We start from the raw sequence: 9,244 nt of genomic DNA, 5'->3' as shown, positions 1-9,244 counted from the left end.
TTTAAATGTTCTATATTTTACTTAACCTTTTATTATGGAAAATTTCAAACATACATGAAAAATGAGCCTGGTGTAACAAACCCAATTTTAACAATTATTAACAGTTTGCCATTTTAATTTTATCTACTCTCCCTCCCCCACCCATTGAGGGAGAGGTTTTTTTTTTTTTTTAATAATTTTTAAGTTTATTTATTTATTATTGAGAGAGAGAGAGAGAGAGAGAGAGAGAGAGAGAGAGAGAGAGAGAGAGAGAGCGCACAAGCTGGGGAGAGGCAGAGAGAAGGAGATACAGAATGTGGAGATACAGGCTCCAGGCTCTGAGCTGTAAGCACAGAGCCCAATGTGGGGCTTGAACCCACAGACCATGAGATCAGGACCTGAGCTGAAGTCAGACACTTAACTGACTGAGCCGCCCAGGCACCCCTCTCCTACGGCAAGTTTCAGATATTATACTTCATTCCTGAGTATCTCAGAACGTTTTTCTACAAGGTAAGGACTTTAAGATGAAAAACACACAGCCACATCATTATGATCAGACCTAAATCTAATTCAGTAGTGCAATTAACTAACCAGTGTTCGCATTTCCCTGTCTCCTACGGTTTTTGCTCAAACTGGAACCTAATTAAGTTCCAGATGTTGCAATGGATTGACACGTCTCTCAGATCTCTTGTACTCCACAGGTACCTTCTCAGTATTAATGTTTTTCCTTGTAATTTATTTGTTAAACTGCGTTATTTTCCTACAGATCTGGATTTTGCTGATATCATTCCCATGGTGACATTTCATATGTTATTGCCCCTGTATTTTCTGTAAATTGGTAATTAAAATCCGAGACTGGATCAGATTTTATACATAGAGAGATATATATATCTATAGATATAGATAGATAAATTTTTGTAAGAATACCTAGTAGATTTGTGTACTTCCACAGAAGGGAGCAGGTATTGTTTTTCTTTTTTGATATTAGTGGTCACTGCTATCCGTACTTACAACCCACTGTTGCATAGACCTTGGAAAACGATATTTCTTCAAAAATGCTTGACTCCTTCCTTGTATTTACCAGTTTTCAAAATATTGAATTGATTTCCTAACATCCCTAATGATGCCAGAGAGGTTTTTATCCCTTAGTGTTGTTATGAGTTCGTGGATTTAAACATACTTGATGGGTTTCAGTCCTTCGCAGCTGTTATTCGTGTTCATATTGCTCCTGTGACTGGCCAGTGGAAGCCTCTTCAAGTTGATTTATTTTTTATTTATTTTTTATCTTAGAGAGTGAGTGCATGCAAGTGGGGGAGGGACCTAGGAGGCGGGGAGAGAGAGAGGCGGGGGGCGGGGAGAGAGAGGGAGAATCTCACACAGTTTGATCCCATTGACCCTGGGATCATGACCTGAGCCAAAAATCAAGAGTCAGACGCTCAACCAGCTGAGCCACCCAAGCGTCCCTCAAGTTGATTTGAGTCCTTTTGATGCCATTATTATTATTATTTTGGTCCTTTAAAGCTTTTCTGCTTTCTGGCATGACTAGATGTCCAGGCTCATCTTGTATATTTTCTGCCACAGATTTGGAATGAGCTACTTCTTGGAAGGGTCTCTGATTGCTTTTTGTGGGATAGGGTTTTTAGAGACCATAAAATCTGCACCAAGAGTGCCCGTTACTGGGCACATCGTTGTTTTTAGGCCTTTCTAGTGGACAAAGCTAGGACATTTTTAAAATGTAAACATATTGTGAGTTTATATTAATACTTCCAATTCAAGTTCAAGACTACACACACACACACACACACACACACACACACACACTTTCCTTCTCTAATTTCTCCCATATGGAAACAGACCTGGCCCAGGGCTTTTTAGTGTGCGCGTGTGTGAGATGTGGGAAGAAGAAAAAGAACCACCAGTCAGTCATCGATGTCAGCCTGTCTGTCACTGGAACATTGAACCTGGGCCACTGGACTGGTAGCCCTCCCTCTCACGTGTACAAACTCAGAGTACACAAAAGGAGGCTCAGAATACACAGGAACAGGAAGCTGGGGCTCACAGGGGATTTTCTAGCACAAGCTTTCAATATCTGGGACCAGCTAAACTAACTCGCAAGCATTGGGGCCTTGTGTTGGTAGTTCCTTAGTCCTCCTGGCTAAGGACAGAGGAGAGGAGAGAAGCAGGAGGAAAGGGGACTCGGGAAAGGAGGAGGGGACTGCAAATAGCCTCAAAGATCTCACAACTAACATGAGTGCGGCTCTCAGACAAGGGCAGTCTGGCTCATGCCCGTAAGGACCATTTGCTGAATTTAGGTGGAGAGGAACAAGCACCTTTGCATTTTTTTTTAATGTTTATTTTTTAATAGAGAGAGACAGAGCATGAGCGGGGGAAAGGCAGAGAAAGAGGGAGACACAGAATCTGAAGCAGGCTCCGGGCTCTGAGCTGTCAGCACAGAGCCCGACGCGGGGCTCGAACTCACAGACCGCGAGGTCATGAACTGAACCGAAGTCGGACGCTCAACCGACTGAGCCACCCAGGCGCCCTTGAACAAGCACCTTTGAATCAAACGTGCCCACACGTATAAGGCAGGATGTGAGTGGAAATGGCATAAGCCAGAGAGTTTAGAGGAGGGAAAAATAAGATTTTTTTGTGGTGGAGAGAGAGGGTCAGACTATTCCACAGCTCGCTCTGTCCCCATCATGCTGGGCCCTGCCCATCCCCCAGAGAGGGCTGGAGCCCTGGGCCCCAGCTCGTGGTGTGAGCCTAGGAACTGGAGAAACAGGGCGGGGGTGGGGTTGGGTGGGTGGTGCCCCGTCCTTTGTACCCTCACGGGTCTTCTTTCTGGCCTGGGGTGCCCGTCCTTGCACAGCCAGTTCTAGAGGGATGGCGCGCAAGAAGGTTAGCGTGGGGAACATCTGGCGCACAGCCTGGATCTCAGGTTACTTCTTTGCCGTTGGGGAAAAAGCCCTTGGTTTCCAGGGTCCGATTTGATTACAGCAGCCTGGCTGTCTTGTCACCACTGGCTGGAGGCCTGTTCACGGTAGGGGCTTTCTGACACCCAACACTGTCACTGGACCTCTGCACACACTGGGAGGCAGCTTAGCGTGCCCTGGTGACTTGACATCAGTCTGCCCCTTACTGACATTTGACCTCCTCTCCATCATTCTGTGCCCTGTGCCTCCCACTCCCTCATGAACTGTTGAGTACTTATAATCCCCAGGTAACGTTCTCTCCACCTTTTCGTCAAATAATATTTGTCTACCTCCCCATATGCTGGACCCTATGTTCGCCCTGGGGTCCGTGCTGACGAAAGACATTATCACTGCAGCTCAGATGGGGCTGTCGGGGGGGGGGGGCGGGTGGGCACCGGGTGCTGCGCCACTCCCCGGCTGCTAGGAGACTTAGGTCCCGGAGAGGAAGCGGGCTTCGGGAGCAGCAGGCCGGACCCAGAGACCACCTCACAGGCTGGCCTCATCCCAGTGACTTTATTACAGTGACGTGGGGACAGCATGGGGGGTGAGGACCGACAGATCCCCCTTTCACCAGCGACAAAACTGAGGCCGACTGAGACGATGTGACTTGTCCCAGGGTGCACTGATTCAGGGCTATTTCTGTTCCACTTATCAACAATTGCAAAAAGGTGGAGGTGAGGAGACTACAAGAAGCCTCTGCATTATCTCTGAAGCTTTTCTGAAAAGCGAGTATTATTCTTTCATTTATTTATTTTTATAAAAATTTTAAAAATGTTTATTTTTGAGAGAGAGAGAGAGAGAGAGAGAGAGTGAACGGGGCAGGGGCAGAGAGAGAGGGGGGCACAGAATCCAAAGCAAGGCTCCAGCCCCTGAGCTGTCAGCACAGAGCCCAACACGGGGCTCGAACCCACGAACCGCGAGATCATGACCTGAGCTGACGTTGGACGCTTAACCGACTGAGCTACCCCGGCACCTCTATTCCTTTTTTAAAATGTTTATTTTTGAGAGAGAGAGAATGAGAGGGAGAGGGAGAGGGATAGAGAGGAAGGGAGAGAGAGAATCCCAAGCGGGCTCCACGCTCAGCACAGAGCCCAATGCAGGGCTCGATCCCACAAACTGTGAGATCATGACCCAAGCCGAAAGCAAGAGTCAGACGCTTACCTGTCTGAGCCACCAGGCGCCCTGGACTCCTGTATTCACTGTGCCTCTATCTCCCTTTTTCCACCCTCTCGACTGCTGTGAGGGCCCTGCTCGCCCGCAGCCTGCGTTGTCCCCGTGCGCTGGCCCCACACGTGAGGGACAGCAGCCTGAGGGGACTCACCCGCCCGCGGCAAGCAGGCTCCTTCACGGGTGGCTCTGTCCACCTCTGTATCCCCTCCGTGGCCACCCCAGCCCCGTCCCCCCAGCCTCTCAAGCCTCCTCAAGCCGCAATGCGCTTCCTCCTGCTGGTCGGCCAAGCCTGGCTCCTTCCGGCCTCCGTGCCTCTGCACTTGCGGCCCTCTCTTCACGGAAAGCCCTCTGCCTCTTCTCTGCTGCTGAGATGGTACTGATTCTCCAAGCCTCAGCACAGACATCTCCTTTCCTGGGGCCTCGAAGTTAATCACTTCCTCCTCAGGCTTCCCATCGCACGCTGCTCCCATATGGCCCTCGGGTACACTGGACCAAAGCTTGTTGGCCTTATTCCTCCGCAAACATCTATGAAGCAACTAGCACGTGCCAGGGCTGTGGCCGGGTGAGACACAGGAGCGGTCCCTACCCTCGGAGGCCCCCGACCAGTGAGGGGTTCGGGGACACGCAGAGGCAATCACGGAGCGTGTGCCAGTGCTGTGTTGAGGGGCGCAGGATGCGGGGAGTCACGGTGGGGCCCCAGCCCAGTCTGGGCGGTGGCCCGGTGCCGGGGACCGGAGAGGCTTCCCAGGAGACGCGGTGCTAAGCGAGAGCGGAAGCCCCAGCAGGGCCCTGCCACGTGTTCCCCAACCAGGTTCTCCCGGGGCGAAGGCCACATCTCATCCCTTGTCCTGTTGCCCCAAGTCTAGATCTGTAGCTACGCGTGGTAGGAGCTCATTAAATTCGCTTGCTTGATGAAACGAAGTGTTGAGCAAACAAAACGAACGGGCAGGTGGAAGCCACCTTACCGTTAAGCAAGTAGACCACCTCGTCTAAATGTTGCTCCCGTTATCAAGAGGCTGGGCTGAAGACAGAGGCTGTGTTCTCTCTGTGGATCATGTGGTTTGTCGTAGTACCTTTTCACCTTTAGATTAGTTTAGTAACACTGCGTGAATGATGAGCGGTTTCACATTAATTTGAATGAGCTTGTGGGTTTTGTTTCAGTATGCTACGGAAAGAGGTATTTCATTTCACTTATTCGTGTCTATGAATTTTATGAATCATATTTTCTTAAACTGCGTTAAAAAATGTCTTAGTGTGGGGCGTCCGGGTGGCTTAGTCAGACATCCGGCTCTTGATTTCGGCTTAGGTCATGATCTCACAGTTGGGTTCATAGATTGAGCCCCTTGTCGGGTTCTGCAAGGACAGTGCAGAGCCTGCTTGGGATGGTCTCTCTCTCTCTCTCTGCTCTATCCCTCCTAGAGTGTGTGCTCTCTCTCTCTCTCAAAATGAATAAACTTTAAAAAAAGAGGGAGGGACACCTGGCTGGCTCAGTCAGTAGAGCGTGTGACTCTTGATCTTGGGTCATGAGTTCAAACCCCATGCTTGAGTTTCTAGAGTTTACTTAAAAAATAAAATAAAATAGGGGCGCCTGGGAGGCTCAGGCTGACTCTTGATTTCAGCTCAGGTTATGATCTCATGGTTCTTGAGATCAAGCCCCGTGTCTGGCTTTGTGCTGACAGTGGGGAGTCTGCCTGGGATTCTCTCTTTCTCCCTCTCTCTCTGCCCCTCCTCTGCTCACTCTCTTTCTCAAACTAAATAATTATATATTTATATTTACATATATATAAATATATATGTAAAGAATATATATACATATATATGTATAAAGAAAAATCCCTTTGTGTTAAAAATATATAAAGTGTAAAGTGGTAGTGGAAAGAAGTTGTGGGGTTGGTGGATGGGGGCCAGGGAAAAGGTGGAGTGAAATACCAAGGATGGCCTTGCCTCCATGTCCAAGAGGTCAAAGAACTTTCCCATCTGATGTCTCTTGTTCACCACCAGGGCTAGGTCTTTTGGCTTGCTCAAATCATCTATATCCATGATTAATTTTATGTGTCAATTTGATAGGGGGCTGGGGTGTCCAGATGTTTGGTCAAACATTCTGCGGGTGTTTGTAAGGGTGTTTTTGGATAAGATTAGCATTTACATCTGAAGACTGAGTGAAGCCAATGTGGGTGGGCCCTGTCCAATCAGTTGAAGGCCTGAACAGAACAAAAAAGCTGACTTGCCTCTGAGCAAAACCTTCCTCCTTCCTGCCTGCCTTCGAATTGGGACATCAACATTTCCCTGCCTTTGGACTCAAACTAAAACTTTGGCTTTTTCTGGGCCTTGAGCCTGCTGGTCTTAAGACCGGAGCTACACCACAGTTGTCCTGGTGGCCTTCAGACTTGGACTGGAACCACCTACTGGCTCTCTCGGGCCTGCAGCTCACCAACTCCACCTGCACAGTTTGGGACATGTCAATCTCCATGGCCGTGGGAGCCTGTTCTTTGTAACAAATCGTTCTCTCTACGGGCATCCTATAGGTTGTGTTTTGCGGGAGAAGCATGACTAATACAAGGAGGTTTTACTAACACCAGACAAGTCAGCGGCTCATCGATGTCGAAGCTAGAAATCAAACACTTGCCTCAGTTTACAGATGTTATGTGTGAGCCCAAGAAGGAAGGTTCTTCCCGCTGCACATTCCACCAACCACGCTCACTTAGCTGATGCTTGGAGTCTCCTTAACTGGAGACCATAATTAGAAATAAGACTTGGGGCGCCTGGGTGGCTCAGCTGGCTAAGCCTCCAACTCTTGGTTTTGGCTCAGGTCATGATCTCACAGTTCATGAGTTCGAGCCTCACATCTGGCTCCATGCTGACAGTGCAGAGCCTGCTTGGGATTCTCTCTCTCTCTCTCTCTCTCTCTCTCTCTCTCTCCTTCTCTCTCTGCCCCTCCCCTGCTCATGCTCTCTCTCAAAATAAATAAAAATTAAAAAAAAAAAAAAAAAGAGAGAAAGAAGACAAATATCCCTGGGAAGATAAGGTACTGACACTCATCTGTAAGAGAATACAAGTGACTCGGTATGTTTTCGGAGGAGAAATTTTCGAAGGGGGATAGCAGAGGTAGAGGGTGGAAAGACAGACATAGTTCCTACCCTCTTGGAGGTCCTTGGCCAGTGAGAATTTCAGAGAAGTGCAGAAGTGACCTGTGGAGACGGCATGGTTTGGAGGCAAGGGGGCACTCAGGACGATGGGAGACAGGGGACGGGGAGGACGGTGGGGGCCACAGCCCTCACCTCCTCATTACTCTGTCGAGAGCTGGCTCAGAGCAGTGCCGGCTTTGCTAGGCTGGGAAGCTGAGACTGTCCCTGCGGGGGGACGAATGGTGGAGGTGGCCCACGCCTTCATTTCAGTGAGCTCACGGAAAACTTCTGAAAATACAGATCTCTAGCAGTAGCGCTTACATCTTTTAAAAAAGAACATTTTTAGTGCATGCCTTCTGCCTTCCTAGTTACGCTGGGGGGTGCCGTGGGTGCAGTGGGAGGCGGGGTATCTGGAGCAGTGAGGCAGCCAGCAGCCTGTTTTCAAACCTTAGGTGTAATGGGGCTTGTTTTTTGTTTTTGTTTTTGCTTTTTGGCTTGCATGAAGCTTATGATGGATTTTTCTCTTTGGGCCAAAGAGAAAGCCCATCTGGCCATGACAGTAACTGCCCATCCTATTTAGAGCAAGGGCAATGGGCAAGACGGTGAGGATCCTTGAAACCCCATCGTGCGAGGAAGGTGAAGGAAAGGAGGATGTGTTCAGCGCGGGAGAGAGCCCCTCAGGGGGCTGGGGAGCAGTCTTCAGCAGCTGTCGGAAGGGCTGACCTGGAGACGAAGGAATGGGGTTGTACCGTGTTCTCTGGAGCACAGGGCTGGGGAAGGCTCCGGGAACACAGACTGCGAGAGTCAAGGGGTAACTGGGCTGTTGCAGGGGCTCAGGCGTTCTCTGCACTGGAAGTCCCAGAACACGGGCCGGACAAGTGCTTGGTGCGTGTCAGGGAGGAGATTCATGCACAAGGAATGGTTGGTCTGCACTCTTCTTAAGTACAGAAGATTCTTTGATACGGGGCTGTGGAGAATGACCGATTGCCACAAATAGTGGGGTCCGAAGAGGAGGAACGTGACCATTCACCCCGCCCAACAGGATGGTCCGTGCTGTATGAAGCGCTCCGCTCGGCTAGAGAAACTAAGGCCCCCCTCCCAAGGACACAAATGGCTCTAAGAGAAAGAAGCTTATATAGGCTAGAAACAGGGGTACACTTTTCCTCCTCTCCTGTTTGATACAGAACTAGGGGAAGGTGGCAGACTTTGGCTAGAACCCAGGCGACTGTTTTAGGACAGCTAAGGAGAATGTCTCTGTAGAAGGGAGGTGGTCGGTAGGAAATACAAAGAGGGGACTAGATGAAGACGGTGTTGGGAGTGACTGGCCCCACGCTGTTCAGAAAAGGGGCTCTCTTGTCTGTGGCAGGCACAGCCCTTGGTGCAGCTGCAACATCTAGTTATCAGGTGCTATGGTCCAAATCTCGGCCCCTCCCCTCCCCAACTCATATGTTGAAATCTTAATCCCTAAAGACCATGGCATTAGGGGTTTTTTTCTTTAAATCTTTATTCATTTTTGAGAGACAGAGAGAGACCAAGCGTGAGCAGGGGAGGGGAAGAGACAGAGGGAGACACAGAATCTGAGGCCCGCTCCAGGCTCTGAACTGTCAGCACAGAGCCCGGCGCAGGGCTCGAACTCACGAACGGCAAGATCACGACCGAAGCAGAAGTCGGATGCTTAACTGACTGAGCCACACGGGCGCCCCAAGATGACGGTGTTGGGAAGTAGAGCTTTTGGAAGGTGCTTAGGTCATGAGTGTGGCACCTTCCCGAATGAGATTCGTGCCCTTGTATAAGAGACCCCACAGAGTTTCCTCAGCCCTTCCACCACGTGAGGGCACAGAGAGGGCTGACAGCTGTGAACCAAGAAGCAGGCTGTCACCGGAATTCCACCACATTGATGCCTTCCTCTTGGGCTTCCCAGCCTTCAAAACTGTGAGAAATACACTTCTGTGGTTTGGAAGCTACGCAGGTTGTGGTACCTTGTTAGAATAGCCTGAA

The sequence above is a fragment of the Felis catus genome, chromosome F1 (assembly GCF_018350175.1).
Source record: "Felis catus isolate Fca126 chromosome F1, F.catus_Fca126_mat1.0, whole genome shotgun sequence".
Taxonomy (NCBI): Eukaryota; Metazoa; Chordata; class Mammalia; order Carnivora; family Felidae; genus Felis; species Felis catus.
This window is presented reverse-complemented; position numbering follows the sequence as displayed.